Source organism: Canis lupus, chromosome 11, assembly GCF_003254725.2.
Source record: "Canis lupus dingo isolate Sandy chromosome 11, ASM325472v2, whole genome shotgun sequence".
NCBI lineage: Eukaryota > Metazoa > Chordata > Mammalia > Carnivora > Canidae > Canis > Canis lupus.
Genome location: NC_064253.1, coordinates 65,219,759 through 65,247,624, shown reverse-complemented (window position 1 = coordinate 65,247,624; position 27,866 = coordinate 65,219,759). Strand labels below are relative to the sequence as shown.

Here is a 27,866-nt window from a genome sequence, read left to right as displayed (position 1 = left end):
AATTAAAAAATCAAAATTAGGAAAATTTAGAATTCGAAACCATTTAGAGGAAAACCAAAATACTAAAATGAATACAGTTTCTTTCCAGTTCTTTGTTTTAATGAGTACTTTACAATTGTGATTATATGGTACAGTTTTGTTGCACAATTGAAAAAACTACCCTGTGCTTGTTAATGCCATTAAGTAATCTTTGAAAACATGAGTTTTCTTTTTCTTACTATTTGAAGTATAATTAACATGCAGTGTTCTATTATTTTTAGGTATACAATATAGTGATTCAACTGTTCTATTTATTATTCAGCACTCATCAAGAGAAGTATACCCTTAATCCCCTTTATCTATCTCAACCACCCCTACACCTACTTCCCCTCTGGCAACCACCAGTTTAGTTGGTTCTCTGTAGTTAAGAGTCTGTTTTTTGTTTTGTTTTGTTTTGTGTCTTGGTTTTGTTTCTTGGTCTTCTTTTTTTTCTTTGTTTTGTTTCTTAAGTTCCATGTATGAGTAAAATCATATGGTATTTGCCTTTCTACCTTATTTCATTTAGCATCATACCCTCTAGGTCCATCCATGTTGTCACAAATGGCAAGATTCATTCTTTTTTTTTTTTTATGGCTCAGTAATACTTGAGGGTGCGTGTATGTGTGTGTGCGCGTACACATAAACCACATCTCTTTTATCCATTCATCATTCATTCATGGACACTCGAGTAGCTTCCATAATTTGGCTATTGTGAATAATGCTGCAGTAAACATGGGGGTCTATATATGTTTTTCAAATTAGTGTTGTTGCTTTCTTTGGGTAAATACCCAGTATTGGAATTCCTGGATCATATGGGAGTTGTGTTTTTAATTTTTTTGAAGAACCTCCATACTGCCTCCCACAGTGGCTGCCCTAGTGTGCATTCCCACCCACCGAAAGTGGACAAGGGTTCCTTTTCCTCACATCCTCACCAACACTTGTTATTTCTTGTGTGTTTCATTTTAGCCATTCTGACAGATGTGAGGTCATAATATCTCATTGTGGTTTTGATTTGCGTTTCCCTGATGATGAGTGATGTTGAGCATCTTTTCACGTGTGTTTGGGCCATCTGTACGACAACCTGAGTTTTCTCCATGGACTTCAGACATCCCATGATGGATCAGTGGGCATTGAGGTTTTATCTGTCTCTCTTTGCTATGATAAATAACGTTGAGATAAATATATTCTAATGTGAATCTTTACTCTCCTCACTGGGACTTTATGAATCTTGATTACTAGTGTTCTCCATAAAGGGTGCACCAATTTTCATTCTTACACAAAGGAGTGAGACTGTTTTGTTACATTCGTGCCAGTATCTGGACGACTTTTTTTTCCCTCTTAATGGTGCCATCTTGGAACCATTTATGTTATTTTTATTCACAAGCACAGACATTAGCAGGCCTGGAAAAGAAATGGAAGCCTTTCCAGGATTGAGAAACTAAGAATAAACAAAAATAGGAATGCATTTAGTCCCATTTAGGTATCTGTACCACTTTGAAGTACCTTGTTCCCCATAAAAGTGTAATGTATATTTCTCTAGAAACCTGAAGGCATAACTAAACAGTATAACATAGGGATAATGAAGTTACCTGTAAAGTGCCTACTGCCTGGATTCTCATCCTGACCCTACTACACAGCAGTGTCAACTTGGGTCATGGATCCAGTGCCCCATGCTTTCATTTCCTTGTCTGTATAATGGGAGGTAGGGCAAAAATGAAAAAGGCTCAAAAGATTAAGTAAGATGATTATATAAGATGCCAGGAATGTACGTGGTAGATACTCTTACAAAATACATAACTTGGTGTTTGTATAGAATTATCATACTGCTGTGTTGAACCCTAAAGTCCCTGGATTAATCCTTATTGTGGTGGATCTTTATTCATTATGTTGTGAAAAGAAGCAGCAGAGCAGAAGGATCAGGACCCATTGTGCTTTGGGGACTCAGTGGGATAGGTTTCCCTTGGACTGGGATCCTGAAAGTCTCTGGAAACAGCTCAGCTCTGAGATCCCTCAATGACTTTAGTCCCTAATGCAGAGGTTCCCATAATTTCTCAGTGTCCTTATTCCTATTTTTTCAGTGCCAAATAAATATGCTTAATTTATTAAGCAGTGAAGTCAATTTAATAAGTGTACATTGCCTGGGTGGCACTATCGGTTAACTGGCTGACTCTTGATTTCGGCTTGGGTTGTGGTCTCCAGGTTCTGAGATTGAGCCCTGTGTCGAGCTCCATGCTTAGCAGGGGGTCTGCTTGAGGATTCTTTCCCTCTCCTCTGCCCCCTCCCCCTGCGTGTGTGTATGTGCTCTCTCTCTTTCAAATAAATAAATCTTTTTTTTTTAAATTTTATTTATTCACGTGAGACACATAGGCAGAGGGAGAGGCAGGCTCCCTGTGGGGATGCAGGACTCGATCCCGACTGTGGGATCATGACCTGAGCCAAGGGCAGATGCTCAACCACTGAGCCACCCAGGTGACCCTCAAATAAATAAATCTTTTTTTTAAAGTGCACAGTTCCCAATAAACTAGCAGCCATTTTGTAAAACAGCAACAACAACAAGAATAAATTGAAAGAAAAAGATCATTTTTATCTAATTCTTAACAGCAACCACTAAGGGTGGTGTGCGCCTTTTGGGCACCGTGCGACTTCTCAAAACCTGGACTCGGATCTAATACTGCCATCCTCATTTCCTGTTCCACAGTGAATTTTAGGCAATATTGGATTTTTATTCTAGCAGACAATAGTGCAAAAATGTCACAGAAAGCAATTTAATGCCATCTAATGTTGAAACTGTGAACTGCTTCAAGCTGGCAGTTTTCACACGGTTTCTGACAGATGTTGAGTGTCACTGATTTTCTCAAACTTAAAATCCCCGGCAGTGCTCTTTTTAAATTAACCGTGGAACCCTAAGGTGCCTTGGGGGTGCAGTTTGGGAACCAGGGCCATACCGTATTTCTGTTTTCTGGTTTTTACTTCGGTTTTGTTTCTGGCTAGTTGCCTCCTCTTGTTCTCCAGTTCCTGTTTTTATTTATTTCTTGGTTCTGGCTGCCTCATTTCCTTCCCCTTTGCACAGGGCCATCCTCTGTCTAGTGTCCCATCAGGCAGCAGGGGTCTGTGTGGTCGCTCCTGGCCCTGCGCGGCCCTAGATGCAGCCCTGGAGGTCCTGATCGGTTTGGTCGCTGGCTGAGGTCAGTCATGGGGCTCTAAACCTTAGAGGACTGTTTCAGTTTGCAACCCGGGGGAGCGTCCTTTCCGCTGTAGGCTGCCTAAATGCAGGCCAGTGATGTGGCTTATCATTCAGGGTCCATCTGTGGCACTGTCCCTTGGTGTGGGTGGACATGCCCTCCGCACCAGACCTCCCAGCTCCTCAGGGCCAGTCTTTGCTCTATAGCAACAAAGAACTGCCCAGACCACATCTCGCTGCTGCTGTTCTTGGCCTGTCAACCCAGAAAATGTATTTGAAACAGTTGCTTGTGGTTACTTGTGGGCTCTGGATTACACTGCTTGCTTTTGTGTCCTAGGTTTACTTACTGCTCCATTTCCCGAAACTCCATATTCCTCCTCTATAAAATGAAGATGATAATAGGTCTTAATTCATATGAGAATCAAGTGAGAAAATGTGTGGTGCTTTTACTGCAATGCCTGACATTTCATAAATGTTAGTAAGATTCTTAATAAATGTTAACCAGTACTGATATTTTTTTCCAACAGTAACTATGAAATTTACTTCCAAATATTTCAGATTTTGTTAGGGGTGAAGTAACCACTCATTTTTTTAAATTTAGTGACTGTCTTTTTTGCCACTTTCTGAGAGAAAGCATCAGTCATTAAAAAGAAGCACTTTGCATTCTTGTAACGTTTGGTTTTTATGTTGTAAAATATCTTCATAAACCTGTATAAGCTTTTAAGAGTCTCAAAAGTGTCCTGTTGGCAAATTGAACTCCCATTAAAAAAAATAAACAAACAAAAAAGCCTAGGTGTTATAGAAAAAAAAAAAAAAAGAATGTCCAACTCTGTTTCAGCTCAGGTCATGATCTCAGGGTTGGGGGATTGAGCTCCCTCTCTGGCTCCCCACTCAGCATAGAGTCTGCTTCTCTCCCTCCCTCTCTCTCTCTCTCTCTCTCTCTCTCAAATAAATCTTTAAAAAAAATTCTCATGACATTATACATACATATGTCATAGGTTTGACAGTGCAAATATTATTGTTCCCATTGTAGAGGTGATAAAACGGAGTCTTAAGAGATCATTCATTCATTATTGCTGAAGGTAATTCACTGTTTGCTGGAGTCCACACCCTCACTCAGGATTTGTAGTTTCAGAACTAGTGGCCTATACTTGTTATATTGCCTTTTTTTTTTTTTAAGGTTATTTATTTGAGTCAGAGAGACAGAGCATGAGCAGGGATGAGAAGGAGTAGCATGTTCCCACTGAGCAGGGAGCCCAATGCAACACGGGGCTTGATCCTAGGACCCTGGGATCACGACCTGAGTCGAAGGCAGACACCTCACTGACCAAGCCATGCAGGTGCCCCTGTTGCTTCTTTATAATATTTCAAAACTTAAAAATGGAAAAAGAAGGAAGAGGGAAAGAAAGAAAGAAAAAGAAAAGGTGATAGTTACTCATGATTTTTGTAAGCAATGAAAATTTGCCATTTTTGCTGTGTCCAGTACATCTCTGGGTGATAGTGGCTTTATTTTTTTTATTTATTTTTTTTATTTTTTTCTTTTTTTTTTAAATTTTTATTTATTTATGATAGTCACAGAGAGAGAGAGAGAGAGAGAGAGGCAGAGACTCAGGCAGAGGGAGAAGCAGGCTCCATGCACTGGGAGCCCGATGTGGGATTCGATCCCGGGTCTCCAGGATCGCGCCCTGGGCCAAAGGCAGGCGCCAAACCGCTGCGCCACCCAGGGATCCCTGATAGTGGTTTTAATTAATGCAAAGGAATCACAATAGTTTGAGGGAATCACCAATACTTTGATGCTAGAAATAATTTCAGAAGAGAAAATGCTTGGCCTTTGAACTGCATACCAAAAACAGTGTATTCGCACCCCCCCCACACACACACAAATATATAATATAGGGGGTGCCTGGGTAGGTCATTCGGTTAAGCAGCTGTCTTCAGCTCAGGTCATGATCTCAAGGTCATGGGGTCAAGCCCCACATCGGGCTCCCTGCTCGGTGGGGAGTCATCTTCTCTCTCTGTCCTCCGCCTGCTTGGGCTCTCTCTCTCTCAAATAAATAAATGAAATCTTTATAAAAATTTAAGTTCAGTTTCTGATCAACAGAAAAATGCCTCAGAAAGAGACCAACTTTGCCCTCTCCCTATCTTTCTTTTTTTCCCAAATGTTCACATGCCTAACCCATTCACCCATGCTAGAGCCATTGCTGCCTAACCGCTTGTTGGGCACAGTGGCATGGAAATACATCATCAGCGTATAATTTTGCACAGAGCAGAGAGAACATGCTATTATGGAACCAAGTCTCCCCTGGACAGCTTGGTGGTAGGCTGTGTTTTGATTTCAGTGTTAAAGTGGAAGTAAAACCCAGGCTCCCTCTCTCAGGTCTGTAAGAAGTTTGCTGGTTCCGTGCTTGTTTGATGGTTTTCACATCCAAATGGCAGATGAGGGAGGGAAAAATGGTCTTCTAGCTTCAGGCTTGAAGGCATTGGCTTGAATGTGCTGAATCATGGTAAGATAAAAAACATAGCTTGATTCTCTGCGTCGCTGCCTAGGAAACTGTGGAAGTCGCAGGTCGGCCAGGCTAACCATTTCCTGGCCTGCTGGTGGCAGGTTTCTTGGGGGACACCCTGTGGTGGTCTTCAGACGAGTGTCATGGACATGGTGGTAGCAGCTTTAGTTTAAGTATCAGCGGCATTTGATGTGAAAGAGCTCGACTGAACATGGTGTGAACAGTTAAGTCTGATGGCAGTCGTGCCTCAATAAAGTGGTTTAAAAGACATTAAAGCTACAAAAAAATATAAGTGATATATACCTAGAAACTCTTGAGAGAAGAAGAGTCTAAAGTCTCCATTCCACTTGTTTTTTGGTTTGGCTGATACTATAAGCAATTGTCATGCAAACTGACTCTCTTGAGATGATGGATCTGTTTTCCATGCTTTGCAACATCTTGCCACAAACTGGATGGTAAAACACCCATTTCTTAACTCACAGTTCCTGCCGATCAGAATTCCAGGCACTCCTCTGTGGGTTCTCTGCTCAGGGTCTCACCAGGCTGAAATGAACGTGTTGGCTGGGCTCTGTTCTGCACAGGAGGCTGGACTAGGGGAGGGTCTACTTCTGAGTAGAGCTCATCTCTCTGTGTCTGTAGAGTGCTCGGCAGCTTCTTCAAAATCAGCAAGGAAGAGAGGGAGTCCCTGCTGCTTCCATTCCAATCTCTGGCCTCTAGATTATTTTTTATTATTTTGTTAAGATCTTATTTAGTTATTCATGAGAGACACACAAAGAGAGGCAGAGACATAGGCAGAGGGAGAAACAGGCTCCCTGCGAGGAGCCCCATGTGGTCCTCGATCCCAGGACACTGGGATCATGACCTGAGCTGAGGCCAGACGCTCAACCACTGAGCCACCCAGGTGTCTCTCTAGATTCTTTTTAAAAGAGCTTACGTGATCAGGTGCAGTTGACCCAGGATAATCTCCTTCGATCAACTTAAAGTCACCTTAATCATGTCTGGAAAATCCCTTCACCTTTGCCATATGATAGAACCTAATCAAAAGAGTGACTCCTATAACCGTGGCCATATTCTTTTGTCAGAAGCAAGTCACAGGCTCTTCTGACACATAAGGAGAGGGCACTGGGGCACCCCTTCGGGAGGGCATCCACCAGAGATGTGCCATGTGTTTTTATAGGATTAGAGTTGGAAGAAAAACTGACTTTTGAAAAGCACCATTTTAGAAGGAATCAGTGTTAGGGACACATCCTTACAGAGCGCATCAATGAACTGAATTTTTCTTTCCCCTTGGTGGCTGAGAAATTACTCCTCACTGGTTCTCTTGCCTCCTGGTGCAGTCCTTCCCTTGTACTTCTTCCTTGCACTCTGTTCCTTCAATGTCACACCTCTAACCTGACAGTTGCCTTTGTCCGCCCACCTCGAGGATGGCTGGGAGTCTTACACCCTGACCACTTCCTTTGCGCAGCGGCGCAGAAACACATAATCACAGTGTAATTGTGACCTTGCTGCTAAACCAGCAGCTCCATTGGGGTCAGGTTGCAATCTGAGTGTCTGCCGAAAGGCCTGGTGGGGTGGTTTGGGGGTGGGGGTGGGGGTTGGACCTTAGGCTTGTTTAGATCACACTATTAAAATAGAAATGAAAATTTATTTTCTCCTTTTTGGTCTGTAGGAGACATGCTGGTTTCATTCATGCTGGGTGGTTTTAATGTTCTAATAGCGGTATTATATAAACAGTCTTAGAGACGTGTGCAGAGTCGCTGCCTGTGTTTGTTTATATTTTGTGGGGGGAAAAAGGATTTAAGGCAGCTTAAAAAGATGCATACAGTTCAGAGGACAGAGTTGAACCTAAAATAAGCAAGAAGGAGAAATAGGGACGAATCAGTGTCAGAAAGTGACGTGGAGTCGGGTAAGGATGAACTTTCTAGCAGTTAATGCAGACGTAAACACAAAAGCTTCAGGATTTGGTGGTGGTAAGGGAAAATCGGGAGAAATGGTGCATCTGAATAATGAGCCCAAAGAGACATTCCTCCTGTGGGTCATTATATGAGATGGACACGTTGGCCATGGTGTGATGTGCCGGACAATTTATGGTGTTCACGTGGAGTGCCATGGCCCATAGGCCATTTCTTATAATATTTGTCCACGAAGGCTGGTGGCCTGCTGCCAAAGTGCAATTCAGTGAAAGCCTTGCTGTGGGGTGCTTGACTTTCTAAAATACCGGTTGACTCAATTTGGAATGAAATGTAGCACAGTACGTCTTAGTCTCTTCAACACTTAACTGCCCAGCACCCAAAAGTTTAAGAAATCTTTAAAATTTTGCTTTCCATCCCTTGGATTATGTTTTGAAGTGAGTTTGGTTTATCTTCCAACTGTAAAGTCATTACACTCTTGAGAATGAACACATAGCCCTACATGGTCTAGATTTTTTTCCCAGCAGCCATTAAGAATCTTTAATCTTAGCTTATGTGGAAGACTGAATGACATAGTTCACCATGCATATTATTTCATAGCCCCTTTAAAGTCTTTTTTTCAGATTATATTTCTCCATAATATGACACTTTTTTTTCTCTAGTTAAGTATAGATTGGTTGAAGTCGGTGGATTTTTTTGTGTGTGTGTGTATGTGTGTGCATTGTGGGCGAGGATGGTAATTAACATTCTCTAGAGAAACCTGCGGAGCTTCAAGAGACATCTGCCTCCTTTGGAAACTGCTCCAACTCAGTTTCAAAGAAAGGAAAGGGAAACCCATGGCCAAGGCAAGGATCTCTGGATAACAATGAAGGATGTCTTGTAGCACAAGGGACTAAGGACTGTGTATTATATTTATTTATTAACCACTAGTTTATTCCTTTTTAATTTTTTATTCATTTATTCATGAGACACACACACACACACACACACACACAGAGGCAGGGATACAGGCAGAGAAGCAGGTTCCATGCAGGGAGCCCAATACGGGACTCGATCCTGGGACTCCAGAATCACACCCTGTGCCGAAGGCAGGCACCAAACCTCTGAGCCACCCAGGGATCCCTAATTTATCCCTGATTATCAAAACAAACCCCTTCTAGTGTGGATGTTTTATAACATATGGAAATGTTTGAGTAAGAACACAAAACTCCTGAATTGGACCACCACCATTTTGACATATTTCTATCCTGTGTGTTTTTTTCCTATGGCAGCATTAGCTTTGTGACTCAGAGTGAGGGCCTCTGCCCCACCATTTGTTAGCTGAATTGCTCAAAGAGGTTTCTCGAGCTCTCTCAACCTCAATTTTCTCCTTTGTAAAGCACACAGTGGGAGTGCTATTCTCAGAAGAAGGAAACCATCTCACAAACAAGATTGTTCTTGAAGCTCAGTAGAAGCACAGTTGTTAAAGACACTCTATATGTAATGATAAAACAGTTGAAAAGTTAGGGAGATACCTGCATAAGAAAATAAAGGAAAAAGTGATTAGAATGGCTAATTCTAAAAGGCTAGAACTAGAACTTTGTAAGTTCTTGGGTGTGGCGATGGAAAAGGCTAGAGCTTTGTAAGTTATTGGGTGTGGCGCTTGCTTTCTCCTGGGAAGAGGCAACTTGTGAGATGATGGCATTTTCTGTGGGCAGGAACAAGAGGAAAAAGCAACAGGGAACTTCTTTTAGTCCTCTATCTCCTGCCAAAGATAAAGGACTTAATACTCGTCAAGTTTGGACACGTCTCATTAAGACAATCTAGTAACAGCCTGCCTTCCCCGGGGAGGAGTATAGCAGGCGCCCAGCTGAACGCAGAGCCACTCCTTCCACTTGTAGCATCTTACCTTTCCTCTCTGTCCTGCAAGATAGTCACAGTGACCTTTCTAGTCAGTAATTCATGTGGATCCACACTGCCTAAGAAGGAAAGCTGAAATCCCTTACCCTAACATATTCATCCTTCCAGAATCACATTGCAGCCTCTTCTGGAGACTCAGGCCCCATAATTTCCCTTTCCTTGCTGTGTTCCATCCAAAATGGGCTATTGATCCTTGGGCAGATCATGCTGTTATCTGCTGTTCCAGTCTGCTGATTCCATGGGCTTGTAATAGCTAAAGCTAAAAGTGGATGTACTTGCTTAAAATATATTAACAAAAACCTTTCATCACTACTTTTGCAAAAACTTGGACTTAAAGACTTACAGAATCAAGTGTGTGTGGGGGTGTGTGTGTGTGTGTGATGACAAGTTGGTGCTGACTTTCTTAGGATGGACTTTTCTGATTTGGCTCTAGGACTGACGTGGAATAGTGGTAAAGGCTACTTGTACAAACTTATGCTTAATGTAGTGGCTGCTCTGTATTTTCCATATACCATGGTCTACCTTTGAGTCAGGTAGTTTACCTCATTACTTCCATACAGATAGATAAAAAGACAGGTAGCACCTGTTGTATGCTAGATGAATTCCTGGGTCTGGGAATATAATGGTATACCTGGACTTGAACACAGACTTCAGTGTGAGCGGTGGCTTGACAAGTTCATTGACATCAACTTGAGGTTCCTCATCTGGGAAACAGGAAAATGGATCCTACTTCCCACACCGTGTTGAAGGGTAAAGGCAAGCTGTCTGCTGTGAAGGCCTCATCCAGTGCTTGTTAACTCCTTTGCCTCGTTTCTGTGCCAGAACTCCTGGAGGCTGAAAATCTGATGATGCCAAGTTTGACCAGTTGCTCAGTCTGGTTTCACTTGTCGAGGCAACCCCCAGGAGGGTGCTAATCCTAGCGCCCTGTGCATTGAAAGCAGCCCTCTCTCATGGGGAGGGTGAAGAAGGATGGAATATCCAGGTGCATTTAGGATGGAATCTCCAGCCCTTTCCTCTGGACGGTGGCTGCATAATGAAAACAACTGTGATGTTGAGACACTGTCCTCATGAGAGACATTACGACTGTATGGCAATAGTTGGTTCACATTTGGACGATTCCAGTTCCTGTAGTTGATGAAAACCTGAGCATCTAAGCATTAGCTCCATTAATAAGACTTCAGGGCTCTCTGAATGAGAAATATCTGAAAACAGTTTCATTGTGAAAGGAGAAGCTCATTTAATTTTGCCTCTTCTATCTTTGCTTTTAGAAATGAAAACAAAGGAGAACTCTGCTGGCAGCAAAAAAAAAGCCTTCGACCTCTATTAATTCCCCCCCCCCCCTTTTTTTGGTAACCTATCGTTAAAAGACAAGAGTTTTCCTTTTTCAGGGTTTTATATTCTTTCTCTGGGGTTAGGATCAGACATTTGCATCTGTGAGGAAGTCAAGAATCGCCTTGGAAGGAGGGAGCTTCTTGGCAATGTCCCAGCTTCCAAGCTGCTGGTTCTGGGATGGGGACTTGTACTCACCTTCAGGAGGAGAGGAGCACAGGGGAGCAGCCCAGCCTTGTGGGTGGCCAAGAGCAGGCTGTGTTTGGAAAGAAGTTGAGTTTTTCCTTCCACCGTCTTTTAAGTATTTAAAACCCGTGACTTAAATTTCATTTCTGCCTTGCTTCTGTGCTTTCCTCTCTTCCTTCCATAGTCCACAGGGACCCTGTTGCTTTTCATCCGTCCATCTACATCTCCCACTCTGGGCTTTCTTAGGCCTTCGAGGTTTTCCTTAGACTGATAGAGTGTCTGGTTAACCTGACTACCCAATGAGTCTCTCTGTGACAGACTAGAATGTTCTATTCAATGCAGTTGCTTAAAACGTATTTATCCACTTAGGTTATTTATTATTCTGCTTTATAGTTCCCTCTGGGTTTATTTCAAAGATATTATGTAACAAAGCATTAATTTATCTAGGAGGATTCTAACTCAAAGCTTTAATAATTTAAATTAATCTATTAAGGGATTTTAATAGTAAAGTGTAATAGTAAAAATAGCTTTCGCTCTGAAATTATTTAATGCCTTAAAATATTTTAAAATAATAATAAAAAGATTTAAAAATAGCTTAATAAGTATTTCTTAAATATTTAAATGGTAGATATTTTAAATAAGTAGTACTTTAATTCCTAGTTTAAATGGGAAATGTTCTTAAAATACGCTTAGGGAGGAAAAAATGGGAAAAAAAAAAAAAACACAGATCTGTTATTTCCCTAAAAAGAAATCAGGGACTATTGATGGGAGGCTGAATTACTCAAATAGAAAAGAGTTTAGTCTTTATCCACTGTAATATAACTTCCTTAAAAATCCGTTTTAGCTTTTCCTGAAATCAGAAAAGTGGTGTGTGTGTGTGTATTTTAAGGATGATTCTTTTTTTTCTCGTATGAAAATTTTAAAACAATTACACAGATACACAGAAATAGGAAATCTCAGATATTCTTTGAATAGCAAGCCATTCTGTTTTCTGTAGGTCCTGTTCTGCTCTAATCTCTGAATTATTATAACATTGTAAGATAAATTCGGAAATACTGAAAAAGAAATAAAATAGTCATCTACAGTCCCATCATGCAGACAATCATGTTCTCTATCTGAGAAGGACTTTGTTGTCCTGGCATGTGAATGACAGGAGAGAATAAAGAAGAGATCAAGATATTTCCTGCAAATGCTTACAGATGTTACCTTACAAGAACCCTGATTTAGAAGAGTCTAAGGTCAACCGGATTATTCTCCCTTTATGGATAATCTATTTATTTTGTTGGCCTTAGTGGTTGTGTGAGTCTTTCTTTATCTTTATGCTCCTTTCTCTGTACTCTCTTCCAACTGAGAGCCTTTTCCATTGGAAGCCTGGACCTTCACCCCTCACCTTTTTTCAGTGTGAAGGGAGTTAGAACCGTCAGTGCCTTGATGCCTGCCAGGTCTCCAGTGAATCATTCTGGGTGGTTCTCCACCCATGTCTGTTACTCTTAGTTTCTCTATACCCCTCCCTGGATAGTTCTGTGATGTTACTCCCTGGATAGTGTATTATCAAGAACATTTGTTGTCTGTGACATCATTGCCACCAAATTCTTAAATGATATCATAATCTCTTAGATTATAAGAGTTATTAGATTAGTATTCTCCTTTTCTCTCCTTTGTGAAAGGGATATGTTCAGTGCATTTTTAATATTTTCAAACACATATTAGCTGTTGTGACTAGGTACCTGTATTGTAGTAACAGACACTGTATAGATATTTACAGAAGTTTTACTACTTTTCTTGAATTAAAAAAATTATAAAAAACTAAATCTATTTTGCATCAGTGAAAGATTTCGTCATATCATGATTTTTAGAAACTCCCTTTATTCTTGAGTTGGCCTTAAAAGTGATTCCAATACCACTACAGAAACTTTGATCTTACTTATATAATTGATATATCATATCTGTTATGTTTTTTATTTGTTGAATATATTTATACATTATACATAGAAAAGCATTATAATTTGAAAACTGTTGTCCTAGAAGAAAACTTTTTTTTTAGAAGAAAACTTTTTAAAGTACTTGATAATAGGTTAACAACTCTAAAGGCTATAAAAGTCAAATCCAAGAAAAATATTTAAATATGAAAAAAAATTTTTACCACAGAATGATTGGAATTTGTGCTCTTATTAGATAATATTTTTGAGGTGACCATTTTAGTGTGTACAGGGTTGGTATTAGAAAAAGAGAAGATAAGCTTGCATCTCTACTACAGGCTAAAATTATGGAGATGATTTTTTTTGTTTTTTAGAGAGCGGGAGAGAATCCTAAGCAGTGATTAAACCCTTAATCACCCCAGAGAGCAGATGCTGACTACCTCCAGAAGGCTGACTCTGGAGAGGAGAGAAGGGAAGTGTTCACCCCAGACCACCACTGGCTCCTGGGCCATCCACGCCAAATAGCTGCATTATTTGTGTTATTGGTGCTGATTATATATTTCCTTTACAATGGAGGGAATCAACATTATAATAATTCAGAGATTAAAGCAGAACAGGACTCATACAGAGAGTAGAAGAATGACTTGCTCTTCAAAGAATATTTGAGATTTCTGATTTACATGCATCTCTTTAATTGTTCTAAAATTTTCATATCAAAAAAGGGAAAGGCTTATCCTTACACACACACACACCACTTTTCTGATTGCAGGGAAAAGCTAAAATGGACTTTTAAGACAGTTATACTACAGTGGATAAAGGCTAAACTTTTTTTTCTATTCTGAATAATTCAGTCTCCCATCAGTGGTCCCTTGCTTATTTGTTTTTGGGAAATAACCAATAACAGACTAATGGGGTTTTCCCATTTTTTCCTCTCATGTTTTAAGAATATTTTCCACACAAATACCTTTTGTTTGTTTTGGTTTTCAGAGCACTTTTAGAGACATCTGAATCATAAGGAATAACACAGAGTAAATGAGAAGAATGGGAATTCATAATTTATAGAGTAATCAAATTTTATCAGTGGAAATGGCCCAATGTGTCTTAATAGACGTACCTCTCCAGCCACTTCCCTTTCAGGGGTGTGGAAAATGAGGCCCAGTAAGTTCCGGTGATCTACATTCTCAGTTAGATTCAGATATAGATCCATCTATCCCAGGACTTTTCCCTGAATGACTCTATACTTTGATATACATGTACTTATCTGATGTGCAGAAAGAATCCCAAGTAGAAATTCGGGGCCTTTAGGATTGCATCTTGATTTATTTGTGGTGTTTTTGAATGTGTCTGTTTTTTTGGGTTTTTGTTGTTGTTTTTTAATGGTTGGTCTGGCTATTACAGTATACATGTGTGACTTAACATGGTGTGCTGATGTTCCAAATACCTAATATGCTTCATAAAACTCAGGAGGAGGATTGTCTACTTTATGCGACCGTATTTCTCTTCCTTTTGTTTTTCTTCCTTCTTCTGTTCCAAGATTCCTTCTTTTGCCATTTCCATTCTGTTTGAAAATTGTTGTTCAGCCATTCTTTAAGGGTAGGTCTGCTAGCAACAAATTCTTTTCCTTTTCCTGCATCTGAAGATGTCTCTATTTTCTCTTCATTCCAGAGGATAGTTCTGCTGGATACGGAATTTGAAGATGATTTTTTTTTCTAGGAGTTGGAAAATGTGTGGCTTTTCCTGGCCTCCATAGTTTTAGATGGGAAATTTACTGTAACGTGAATTGGTGTTGCCTTACTGATAATATGTCACTTATCTCTGGATATTGTCAACAATTTTTTGTTTTGTTTTGTTTTTTCAGTTCTCAAAATTTAGTGATGAAATGTCTTGGTGTATTTCTTTGGGTTTATTCTCTCTTAGTTTCATGCAGTTTGGAAAGTTTAAACCATTGGTTCTTCTTCTTCTTCTTCTTTTTTTAAGATTTTATTTATTCATGAAAGACACAGAGAGAGAAAGGCAGAGGGAGAAGCAGGCTCCAGGCAGGGAGTCTGACGTGGGACTCGATCCTGAGACCGTGGATCACGCCCTGAGCCAGGGGCAGGTGCTCAACCACTGAGCCACCCAGGCATCCTCACTGATTCTTCTAATAGTCTTTTATTTATTTATTTTTAATTTTTATTTATTTATGATAGTCACAGAGAGAGAGAGAGAGAGAAAGAGAGAGGCAGAGACATAGGCAGAGGGAGAAGCAGGCTCCATGCACTGGGAGCCCGATGTGGGATTCAATCCCAGGTCTCCAGGATTGCGCCCTGGGCCAAAGGCAGGCGCCAAACCGCTGCGCCACCCAGGGATCCCTCTAATAGTCTTTTAAACTCTCTTTGTCCTGTCCTTCTGGGACTCATGATATAGAAGAATGTTGCGTCTTATTATCCCAGTTCCTGCCATTGGTTTTATTTGGTTTAGTCTATTTTCTCTCTGTTGTTCAAATTCAACAGAGTCTATTGATTATCAGGCTCATTGATATCTGTTCTCTGTCATCTCTACCATTGAACCCACTAAGTTTATTCTTGTTATCACATATTTATAATTTCAATTCAGTCCTTTCTTATAACTTCTAGTTCTTTGCTGTGATGTTTCTATTTTTAGAGTTCTAAAGAATTTGTAGCTGTATATCGAAGCATTTTTTGATGAATGCTTTGACAAGGATGCCAATAATTCTAACATCTGATTCATCTCTGTTGGTATCCATTGATTCTTTTCTCAATCATGTAGTGATTTTCCTAGTTTTTGGTATGATGGGTGATTTTTTTTCATTGTATATGGACATTTTGGCCATATTGTCCATGGAGCTTCTGATTCATCCCCTCGCCAGGGCCACTGGTTAGCTTGGTGGCCTTGGGACTGTTCAATCCTTGCTGGGCTGCCTTCTGTTGCTAGGTTGGGACTGTGGAAAACCTGGACTTGGTTGGCTTTCTCCTGTTAGGTGGGAGGTTGCAAGACCATTCAATCTTAGGGTCTCTAACCAGTTCACTTTCCTTTTCCTGCATTTCAGAGGTGTTTTTTTATTGTTGTTGTTGTTAGTTTTTTTTTTTTTAATTATTGCCTCTTAGGGTTTTCCCCCCAGGGTTTGTGTTTATACTTAGCTGGAAACCACAGGGAGAAAATTGTGTATGCCACCTTGTCTGGACCAGAAGTCTTACTAGGGGACATTGTGGGGTTGGGAGGAACCCCTTAAGAGACTACTTGTAATAGAAAAAAATGAATTTGGTCAGTGGCTTCATTTCTGCCAAAGTACTTTATTTCTTTACATTTCTGCCTCTCGTGGTTCCCTGTAAATGAAACAACACAATCTATCCTCTCCCCACCCCCCTCCACTTCTATAATCATGCTGCCATCATAGGCTTCTGTGAATGGAAGTTCTCATACTTTTGAGAGTGTGGAAGAACAGTTAAATCGAAGCCTCAGTTTCATTTGGCCACTCTTTGTGGTGGGAAAGTGAGTCAGCAGATGCTCTATCCTTAGGCCACCACTTCTCCCTCTACCTTCCTCCTAATCGCCTCTTGTTGACCTCACCATGCTTAACTTCTCAAGCCTGGGAAAATGGGCTTTTAAAGACAATTCCTTGAATCTTGTACATCAAACTCAAGAAGGGAAAGAAACTTTAAGTGTAAATGCCATCTGGCTTTGTTTATTCCTCACCACTCCTCTATTTCAGAAACAGTTGAGCGGATGTAGGCTTTTCCTCTGAAGAGCAATTTGTAAGAACAGATTGAAGAAAGGATTTGTTTAACAATTTTTATGAATGATAACTAATTACCTTAGTCACTAGTTGTTCTATAAGTGAAGATGCCCCAGCCCTTGGCACATATAAGCAAAAGTCTAAAACATACAAAAAAAAGTTGCTGATGGACATTTTGGATAAGGGTTCACATAACCAAATATTCCTTTTACTTTTAAGAGAAATGACAAGTTTAGGGGTATTTAAAAAGGTAGGAAATATAACTGCTATAATTTGAATGTGCCCTTCTCAAAGTGATGTGTTGAAATCCACCCCACCTCAAGGTGATGGTAGTAGGAGGTGTGGGGTCTTTGGGAGGTGCTTGGGCCATAAGGATGGAGCCTCCATCCATGGGTGAGATTAGTGCCCTTATAAAAGAGACTCCACTGAGCTCTCTAGTCTCCCTTACCACATGAGAATACAATTGAGAAGTTGGCAATCTGCATCCTGGAAAAAGGTTCTCACCAAAACTTAATCATGCTGGCACCCTGATCTTGAAGTTTCAGCCTCCAAAACCATGAGAAATAATTTTTTGTTGTTTATAACCTACCTAGCTTGTGGTATTTTGTCACAGTAGCACAAATGGACTAAGACCTAACTATATACATACACAAATAGAATTCCCAAGTTCTAGACATAATGCAAAGATTTAGAAGTGAATGATACTTATTTGGTTATTAAAAATGTAATTTTATACTAATGATCTCAACAGGGTCAGGGAGGCATGAAACAGTATGTGAGAACTGTAACATCAAAATTGGAAAATTTTGATACTTCGATAAATCTTTATGTAAATAGAAAATGCTATTTCTAGATAGGAAAGTGTTTTCAGCACAGAATACAGTCACAGTTTTGTAGGACATTAGAGGAAGACTTTATCTTAAATTATTTTAGGTATGAGATTTTTTTACTGTTCTCAGCTTTCATTTTAGTTCTATAGTAGTAAGAAAAGTGTCCCACCAAGGATATCCATACCCTTCTTCACAGAATCTGTAAACATGTCCCCCTTGCATGGCAAAAGGGATTTTGCAGTTGTGATTAAGTTAAGGACCTTAAAAGGAAGCAATCATGCTAGATTGTTTGTTGGTTTGGATATGGAGAAAGGGTCTATGAGCCAAGGAACACAGGCGGCCTCTGAAAGGTGGAAGAGTCAAGGAAACCGTTTCTCCCCTAGAGCCCCAGAAAGATAGCCAGCCCTGCCAACCATTTGATTTTAGCCCATCTCAGACTTCTGACCTCTAGACCTATAATATAATAAATTTGTGTTATTTTGCACCGCTGAGTTTGCAGTAATTTGTCATGGCAGCAATAGAAAAATTATTAGAAATACTGGGTTACTTTTAAGGATGTTGCTGTTCATCTTCTATAAATTTCTGTATAAAAGCATTATCTAGACCGCTGATTTTGTCCCCCTGAGGACATTTGACAGTGTCTGAAGATTTTTTATTTTCATGACTGGGGAATGCTACTGGCACCTAGTGGGTAGAGTCCAGAGATGCTGCTAAACATCTTACAATGGAAAGACCACCTCCACACTCCCCTGCCCCCCTGCCCAGGAAAGCATTATCCATCCAAAATATCATTAGCTCAGGTTGAGAAATCCTGAATTAGGTTGATTTACCTACTCAAAGCAGGCTGCACCATGCAGTTTGCTCTAAATTAACTGCCAAGTCTAGACCTGCACTGTCCAATAGGGTGTCTGTTAAGGCATGTGATTATTTAAATTCATTGAAATCAAATTTTAAATAGCTTCTCTGTCATATTTGTCATATTTCAAGCGCTCACTAGTCACACTGCCTCGTGGCTGCCATATTGGATAGCTCTGATGTAGAACTTATCTATCACAGAAAGTTCTGTTGGGTGCCAGGGTCTTCTAGACCCTTGCTACCCAAGGAATTATATGTGGACAAATAAAATTAACAATATCTGGGAGGTGTTAGAAATGCAGACTCCCAGACCTATTAAATTAGAATCTGTATTTTAATAAGATTCTCAGGTGATTTCATATGCATGTGTAAGTTTGAAAAGTGCCCTGCTACATGACTTTCTCTTGCTTCCTTGTTTCATCTCTCTTCTCCTTCTATGTTCCTCCCTCTGCTGCTTCTCTTTTGAGACTTCTTTCCAACCTCTGTTTCTAAGCTCTTTAAGCTCTTTAAGCCAGAACTATGTCTTATTTCATCTCTGCATTCCAACTGCAAAGACACTTAACACATCGTCCTGCACAAAATAGCTGCTTGGTATTATTGTTTCTGGCTTGAATTTTGTTGAACTAATTTCCAAATAGTGTAGGTTGTTTTCCTTTCAACCCGAAGAATGGCTATTTTCATCTTTTACTTTATAATTTAATTTGGGCATTTCCTAGAGTTTCAACTATGAAAAAATATAGCCTTTTCAAACCACTGAAAATTTCATAGTGAATTGAAGGTTGCTAGTGATTTCATGATGTGAAGAAGAGAATGCATATGTATGTATGTATCCCATATTCAGATTTTTCTCTGTAATGAAATGTAGCAAACCTTTTCATTCTTTTTTTCCTCTTTTTTTTTTTAAGATGTTATTTATTCATGAGAGACACAGGCAGAGGGAGAAGCAGGCTTCTCGCAGGGAGCCTGATCTGATGTGGGACTTGATCCTGGACCCTGGGATCATGCCCTGAGCCAAAGGCAAATGCTCAGCCACTGAGCTACTCAGGTGTCTGGTTTTCCTTTTTTTTTTTTTTTTTTTTTTTCGTTTTAAGAGAGAGTGTGCATGAAGGGGTTGGGAAGAAAGAGAAGAGGGAGAGAGAATCTCAAGCAGGCACCACACTCAGTGCAAAGCCAGACACAGGGCTTGATCTCAACACTCTGAGATCATCACCTAGGTCAAAATCAAGAGCCAGATGCCCAACGAACTGAGCTGCCCAGGTACCCCCCAGCCTTCTCCATTCTTAATATTAATTGCAAACATCTCCAGAATCATCATTTGTTGTGATGGAATAATTTGTGTTGCATTAAAAAAAATTGCCTAATGTTTGTCTGAGTCACCTGAGGGTTATCAGGTTTTTTGGTATAAATCAAAATCTGTTACTTTCTATGACAGTTGAGACTACAAGGAATTGTTCTTTCTTTGCACTAATGCGATGAAAACATTCGTAGGTTGTTTTGGAGTTAAGGTCACATACACCACATGGAAGACCTGATATTTTGAGTATTGTAGCTTATAGCATAAATAAGAATTCTATAGAAAAGGAGAAAATTAAACTTTGAGTTTAATTAGCCTTAGACTATTCAGGCTGTAAGTGATCTTCCTTTTGCAAATAAGGAAACGGAGACTCAGAGAAGTTAAGAGTAAGACGAAGGAGGGGCTTTGGCTTGTATTTTATGGAAAGGGCAACACTGAAGACCTCTCTTGGAGACTTCATTATCTTTATCTCATAAGTGTGCGGTGATCCTTGAGTGCCTCATAACTCTTAAAACCTCTTAAATCCAGCTATTTTCATTTTAAATGTAATATTCTTTTTATAGCTTTATACTGCCTCTCTTGTGGACTCTTTCTGTCTGTGGCGGGGTGGGATGAGGGAAGCAAGGAGTAAATAGGTGGAGAGGTGGAAGCCCTTACTACAATACTAGTATTGAAGTTAGATTTAAGTTAATGTCTCTTTGCACATATCAACTTAAAGAATTTTTACTTTCCATGTAGATGAATACAGGGGCCAAATTATATTAATTCTTCGATGTCATAGTTCTGCAATTGACAGCTACTAGACAAAACTGAACTTTTTTTAATCCCTGAAAGTGTAACTAGCACTGGGAAAAATAATTTGATCCAGAGATTTTTGTATGGATTGCCTAGACTTATAAGCAAAATGTTGTTTTAGGACATTATTCCTGCTGAGGATAGGGGCCATGGCTTTGACTGGACTCTTGAGGAGTTGATGTCACAGAAGTGATTAAGAGTTATCAGTTATCAGTTATTTCAGCTTCTGAAATGTATGTGTGAGGCCAGGGAGATACGGCTTGTCTCAGACTACAAGTCTGATTAGGATTTCTTGAATCTCTTGTTTCTTCCCATTAAATCACCCTTCAAAAAATTTGTGATTGAAGATTCTATATTATCTTTATGAAAAAATTCTAAAGTTGTCAAATTCAACAATTGTGGTATAGAAATTGCATCACTGGGCAGTCTGGGTGGCTCAGCGGTTTAGCACCACCTTCATCCTAGGGCATGATCCTGGAGACCCAGGATCGAGTCCCACATTGGGCTTCCTGCATGGAACCTGTTTCTCCCTCTGCCTGTGTCTCTGCCCTCCCCCCCTGTGTCTCTCATGAATAAATAAATAAAATCTTAAAAAAAAAAAAAAGAAATTGCCTCATTGGTGAGCGTAGTGTGGGTATCTGCTTAAAGAAGAAGAAGAAAAAAAGCTGATTTTAGTGAATACCAAGTTCTTTTTCTTTCTAGGTATCCTCAATGTCTCTGTCTTGCTAGAATTAATTCTCTAGTTGTCTTTTTGCTTCTACCTATGTCTTCTGATTCTCAAAGTGTGATGGAAATGCTCTCCATTGAAGAACACAGGTGCCCATAACATGGAAGAGAGAACTAAATGACCTTCCGTTCTCAAACAGATGGCACTAATGCAGAGTTTTCTCCCTCTGTGACCTGTTTGCAATTCTGATCCATCGGTGCTTTGTAAACATGCTAAGAGTGTTATAGGATGGGAAGGTGGGATGTAGGGAAAAATGTTTCTTCCTGATTAAAAAGTTGCATGTTGATATACAAGTTACTGAACCCAACCCCCAACTTCTAAGCCATGTTTAAATATTATGTCTTTGTTAAATATTCATGTAGACTCTAGAAGCCTTCAATCTGCCAACCTCACTCTTGTTTTACTATTATAGTTTCATCTATTTGGAACTTTCTAGTCTTGTATTCCTTCTTACTGTGCAATTCTTGCAGATACTTTGCTTTGTTTTTCTTCCCTGCCTAAATGTAGTTACTTTCCACATTGTACCATGGTACACGATGGGGAATTAAAAAAAAATCAAATACTTAATTTCACATTCTGAGATACCTTTATAATGTTCCATGCATGGGTTGCTCCTTATAAGTTCAATCAGGCATTATAAAAGATCCGGTGTAAAAATACATTTAAAAGGTATAATTGCACCTCAAACATTTTATGTAGTTAAGTTCAGAAGACCACAAAAGACCGGAAAATATAGCAGGTGTCTGAAAAATAAAGGTTTATTAACAGGAAGCGATTGGTAATATTTATGAAAAAGGAGAGCCCTAGAAGGTATCTGCAGAGTTTTAAATCTTAAGTGGTAACAAGACGAATTACAAATTGGACTTGAGGCTCCTCATTAGCATCCTGTCCCTGAATTAAATTGGAAAAGCCCATTGCTCTCTCCAGGGTAAACTGGAGCAGACATATGACTAATAACTCTTTGGAGCTATAGGTAGGCAAATGAATCGACACAGCTTGTATCTTCTCTGATGGCATTATTCTCTCTGTGACTATCTGATTAGGATCTTTGAGAAATGTCTATGAAGTAGGTGGGTAAATGTGGGAAGAGCAAGAGGAGGGTCCACCAGGGTGGTTCAAAGGTTCCCTTCCATTCCCAACAAAGTGAACATGAACCCCCTCTCAGCCTCATTTGGTTGGATGCTGCTGCTGCTCTCTTAGGAAAATTATTTTTTATCTGTTCCCTCCCCCCCTTAGCCAAAACTAGCCTGGGCTAGAATTCCCTCGGCACTCACCCGCTGCCAGCCGCCCCAACTGTTTCAGGAGGGTGGGGTTCAAGCCCACAGAGGAGGCTGGAGCACCTCCTACACCAAGCAGCACACTCCTGGCTTATACTGCCTAATAAGTCCCCACCATGCCCTCCCAAACTGTAACCTGAGAGAAAACAGAAATGTGAGGCCTATGTCCACTCCCTAAAGAAGTTCTCTCCCTGCCTTATCTGTTTTCCTCAAACCGCTCAGCTGGGTCAGACCCTGTCATTAAAAAACAGTCTCCTCCAGTTTCCCAGCTAGGAATCTGGCCTCTGTCTTAGGCTTTGACTGGGCGGGTGGGGGGTGGAGGGGGTGACAAAGGGGGTCATCTCAGTCCAGCTTGTCTTGACTGTGGGCCCACACTGTCAAGTAACCTGGCCCCAGTGTCTGCCCCAGAGAAACTTGGAGCAAGCTGCTCAGAAGCTCCACTGGCTGGGCTGTAGGCAGTTGCCCCTGCACCAGAGCTCTGAGCATGCTCGGAGCAGAACAGCACTTTTTTTTACTGTCTTCTCAGGCTTTCCAGAGCCAGGATTTCATCTTTTTTCCAGAACCCTAGAACAGCATAGCAGGCTGAGGTGATTTTTTGTTTTGTTTTGTTTTTTGTTTTTACTGTATGGCCATTGTTCTCTGTCTGAAGCCCAGTAAAAGCAAAAATCCTTTAATTTGTAGTCATTTGTCTCTTAGCTCAGATTCTTTTTCAAATGAGATAGGGTCTAAAAGTAAGAAACTAAAAGAAAATACTTTCAACCTAAAGTAGAAGGAGGACTGGCCCTAAAATATGAGAGCCTATCAAGAAATGCTGGTGGGGGGAACCTGGGTAGCTCAGTCGGCGGCTTCAGCTCAGGTCATGATCTCAGGGTCCTGGGATCGAGCCCCAAGTTGGGTTCCTTGCTCGATGGGGAGCCTGCTTCTCCCTTTCTGTCTGCTGCTGCTCTCCCTGCTTGTGTTCTCTCAAGAAATTGTGCTCTTGGGAGAGAGAACACTATTTATTTTATAAATAAATAGAATATTTTTTAAAAATGCTGGTGTGGTGCCTTCAGAAATTTCTCAAACAGGAGGAGGAGGACGGGGGTGACGGTCTTCTGGTCTGGTGGTCATTCTCTGGCTACAGCGAAGACGTAACAGGGGATGCAGCTCCCCACTTTGCTACTTCAGGCCTGGAGAACCAATAATAGTTCACTGCAAATATCTCTATTTCTTGTAGATTTATTTCTTGGGTTTTTCCTGCAGGAGGGAGGAAGAGTGGGGAGGCGGGCAGGCTCCTTCAGATCTCACAGTTCTCCTGAAAGTAGTTTTCCCCATTTGACACAGAAGGAAATTAAGACTCTGCAAAATTGGAGAAGCTGTCCCAACATCACACCACTAGTCAGGGAAAGAAACCCTGTGCGACCTCAGGCCTATCTCTTTTGTCCACTGAAATATGGACCTGTCTACCCTTCAGGTCCTCCAAGTCACACAGCCTGGGAGGTTGAAAAAAGTTTTATCCCAAAGAAACTTCAATCTGTGTTCCTGCCCAAGAGCTAACTTCTTGAGTGCCAGGGGAATAAGCCTGAATATTGGCGCCTCTTCCCTTAATTATTAAATATGCAGGATGCGTGCGTGGCTCAGCAGTTGAGTGTCTGCCTTCCGCTCAGGTCATGATCCTGGGGTCTCGGGATCAAGTCCCACGTTGGGCTCCCTGCAGGGAGCCTGCTTCTCCCTCTGTGTCTCTGCCTCTTTCTCTGTGTCTCTCATGAATCAATAAATAAGATCTTTTTAAAAAATTATTAAATATGCTCCTTATAAAAAACCTGAAAATTGCAAAAATATTTCCGTTAAAATTTAAAATCTGTACTACCACCACCCTGAGCCTTCGAGGGAACCGCTGTTAACAATTTGACGTGTGTCTTTCTAGACCTTTTGTAATGTGTGTAGAGTATGAATGCACGTAAGTACCCCTTGGAACTTTATGCTAAATGGAACAGAGTGTTCTAGAACTTCATGGGTGTATAGTTGGCCTGTCTTCCTATGTGGATAAATACCTACACGCAGCAATGCCTGTGTGATGGCTGTTTACTACTCCACTTATGTATACTATTGATGGAGGTCGAAATTGCTGGTTTTATACCATCACAAATATTCACAGTTTTATTTGCTGCTTCAAGTATTTCTGGTTGATACAGTTTGGACTTGTTAGAGAGAAGAGGACATTTTAAATTTAGGCATTGCCAAATTGCCCTTCAAAAAGATTGTCAAGTGACTTTCCTGTCAACAGTGCATGGGTGTGCCCATTTATTTATTACTCATCCTGTCTTTAATAGGGTTTTAAATCTTCCCCCAGTCTGCTAGCTACTCTTTTTAAGATAAGAACATCATATTTAACACTGATGTGCTTTCATTCTGAAGTCAGAAGGGCTTGCTAACATTTCATTTCTGGATCAGAAAGCTCACCCACCGAGCCACAGGCAGTGCTGGATCACCAGGGGCCACCCTGGGATGAAGCCTGTGCCACGAAGGTGACTGCATGGTCTTGAGCAGGCCAGACATAGGCTTCCTGCCAGTGGATGGGAAAAAGAAACTAAAGATGGCCAGTACTAGTCTTGGTCAATCTCTTTCTCAATCTCAATCACTTTTCCTCCTCCTTCCCAGCCATTTTTCTACCCTTACTGAAGGCTAATTAGCATATAACAAACTGCACGTATTTAAAGCACATACTCTTTATATATAATTGATAGTAATCAATGCTTGATGTAGCATTCTAAAAATACTCTGTACATATATGAGCTTATATATATGAGTATATATATGTATATGTATGGGTGGGTATGCACATATGTATATACACACACAGTATAGACCCAGTAACTCCATCTTAACCAACATGATAGTTAACAAAAACTTTCTAAAACATATTAATGCCAACAGTCCCTTTTCTCCTATTCACAACAAAACTGTGTAAAAGTATTGTCTAAGCCTGCCATATCCAATTTCTCCTGTTTGCTCTCAAATCTTCTCCAGTCGGTCTTCCATTCTCAAGACCCACTGACCTATTATCAGTGACCTCCTTGGCACTCAGTCCTTTATTTCAGTTGCTTGCAGGCTTCCTGACTCCTCTCTCTCTCTCTCTCTCTCTCTCTCTCTCTCTCTCTCTCCAGCATCCATTCTCTTAGCAACATAGATAAGTGTTACCATCAGCGTACATCCGTGATCACCTTCCCATGTTCAAAGCCATCATTGTCTCTTGTCTAGATTTCTATATGAGCCTCCAGCTGCACTCCTTGCTTCCACACCTGCTCCCCCAGTCTACAAATGCCATCCCCCTCTGTAAGCGATTTTGTGTATTTTGTTGTCTTTCACATCCCTTCTAGAACCTAAGCTCAATGAGAGGAGAGATTTCTTTCTTCCGGATTCACTGTGGCATCCCAGTACCAAGGATGGTACCTGGCATATAGTACGCACACATATACTTAGATGAATAAAAAAGCCAGTAGACTGTAGCCTCAAAACCAAGTAATTCAGCTCCAATTCATTTTTGCTCCTGATGCTGTTTATGCCAAGTAATTCTAATAATAGTGTAACTAATTAAGTATTACAGTATTGAATAAAAATGAATACAACAAGATGTTTCTGGGAAAACTGAGGTGGATATTTTGTTAATATTTAATGACAGCAAGTTGCAAAAAGAAATTGCTTTAGATTTGCTGATGAGAACAACTCGAAGTTTGGAGAAACCATAAAAAATCTGCAAGATTTTTGTACTCAAACTGCTTTACAAGAATTTTAAAGTTCTGACTCCACTTTGAAGGAGCCAATTTGGAAGTAATGTGTGATGCTTTTATTGGTGTGGCTTTGTGTGGAAGATGTTACAGAGCTCCAATTAGCAGACCCAAATTCACATATAAAGTCTTGGCTCTATATTAAAGGATTGGCAAATGAATACATATTGGTATTTTGAGTTCAAATAAAACATTTAAGCATCATTTTTATAATTTCATGTTCTAAATGCTTTTTAAATTTATTGGTAGCTTTAATTGGGTCTTATTATAGGGTATCTGTGTTTGAGCTTGCACATGCTTTTTTGGTTGCTGTTAAAGCACAATTGATGGCATATTATACGTATTTTTCTTTATCTTTTTTTTTTTTTACTTGACAACATATCTTGGAGATCATTTGGTATCAGTCAGGATAGAATATCTTAATAACTTTAAAAAGTTGAAAAGGATTCCACTTTATGAATACAATATAATTTACTTTTCTACTTGTGATGACCTAGACTATTTCTTATTTTTAAAAATAAAAATAAACAACACTGAAAAACAACAAGTGTTGGTGATGATTTGGGGAAAAAGAAACCCCCATGCACTGTTGGTGGGAATGCAAACTGATATGGCCACTGCAGAAAACAGTATGGAGGTTCCTCAAAAAACTAAAAATACCACATAATCCAGTAATTCCACTACTGGGTATTAACCCAAAGAATATGAAAACACTAATTTGAAAAGAGAATGCCCCCTTATGTTTATTGTAACATTATTTACAGTAGCCAAATTTTGGAAGCAGCCCAAATGACCATCGGTTTATTGATGGATGAAGAAGATGTGGTGTGTATATATACAATAGACTATTACTCAGCCATGAAAGAGAATGAAATCTTGCCATTTGTAACAACATGGATGGAGGTGGAGGGTATAATGCTAAGTGAAGTCAGTCAGAGAAAGACAAATACCATATGATTTTATCTGTAGGTGAAATTAAAAAACGAACGAATACAAAAAAAAAAAGACAAACCAAGAAATAGTCTTAATTACAGGGAACAAACTGATGATTACCAGAGGGGGTGTAGGGGTGTGGATGGATGAAATAGATGATGGGAATTAAGAGGACACTTACCACGATGAGCACTGGGTCATGTATAGAATTTTTTAATCACTATAATGTACACCTGAAACTAATATAACACTGTATGTTATATTGGAATCAAACTATACTGGAATTAAACTGGAAAATAATGCTCCAAATAATTCCTTGCACATGCGCAATTGTGTGTAAGTCTGTGCGACAAATTCCCAGAAGTGATATTATTGTAGTTTATTTTGAATTTTTTAAATTTTCTTTTTTTTTAAATTTTTATTTATTTATGATAGTCACACAGAGAGAGAGAGAGAGAGAGAGAGAGAGAGAGGCAGAGACATAGGCAGAAGGAGAAGCAGGCTCCATGCACCGGGAGCCCGACGTGGGATTCGATCCCGGGTCTGCAGGATCGCGCCCTGGGCCAAAGGCAGGCGCCAAACCGCTGCGCCACCCAGGGATCCCTGTTGTAGTTTATTTTGAATGCTTTAGAACTGATAGACTTTTGTTTGGGATTTATGTCTTAGAATTTGCTTTGTGATATTTAATCTTAGTTTTGTTAGTTTC

General features: G+C 40.1%; 1 protein-coding gene and 1 long non-coding RNA gene across 8 annotated transcripts in view; one reads left to right on the top strand and one right to left on the bottom strand.

Annotated features, from left to right (window-relative positions):
- LPAR1 (lysophosphatidic acid receptor 1) overlaps positions 1-27,866 on the top strand; it is a 131,958-nt gene that overhangs the window by 91,382 nt on the left and 12,710 nt on the right. The window lies entirely within an intron of this gene.
- LOC112650567 (uncharacterized) lies at positions 8,367-12,612 on the bottom strand. Of its 2 annotated transcripts, none has more exons than XR_004803549.2 (3): positions 12,418-12,612; positions 9,599-10,538; positions 8,367-9,127 (listed from the first exon to the last, which is right to left on the bottom strand). It is a non-coding gene; the product is annotated as an uncharacterized LOC112650567 (long non-coding RNA). The 2 variants fall into 2 exon arrangements; XR_003130277.3 differs by lacking the exon at positions 8,367-9,127 and adding an exon at positions 11,040-11,097 and having other exon boundaries at positions 9,134-10,538.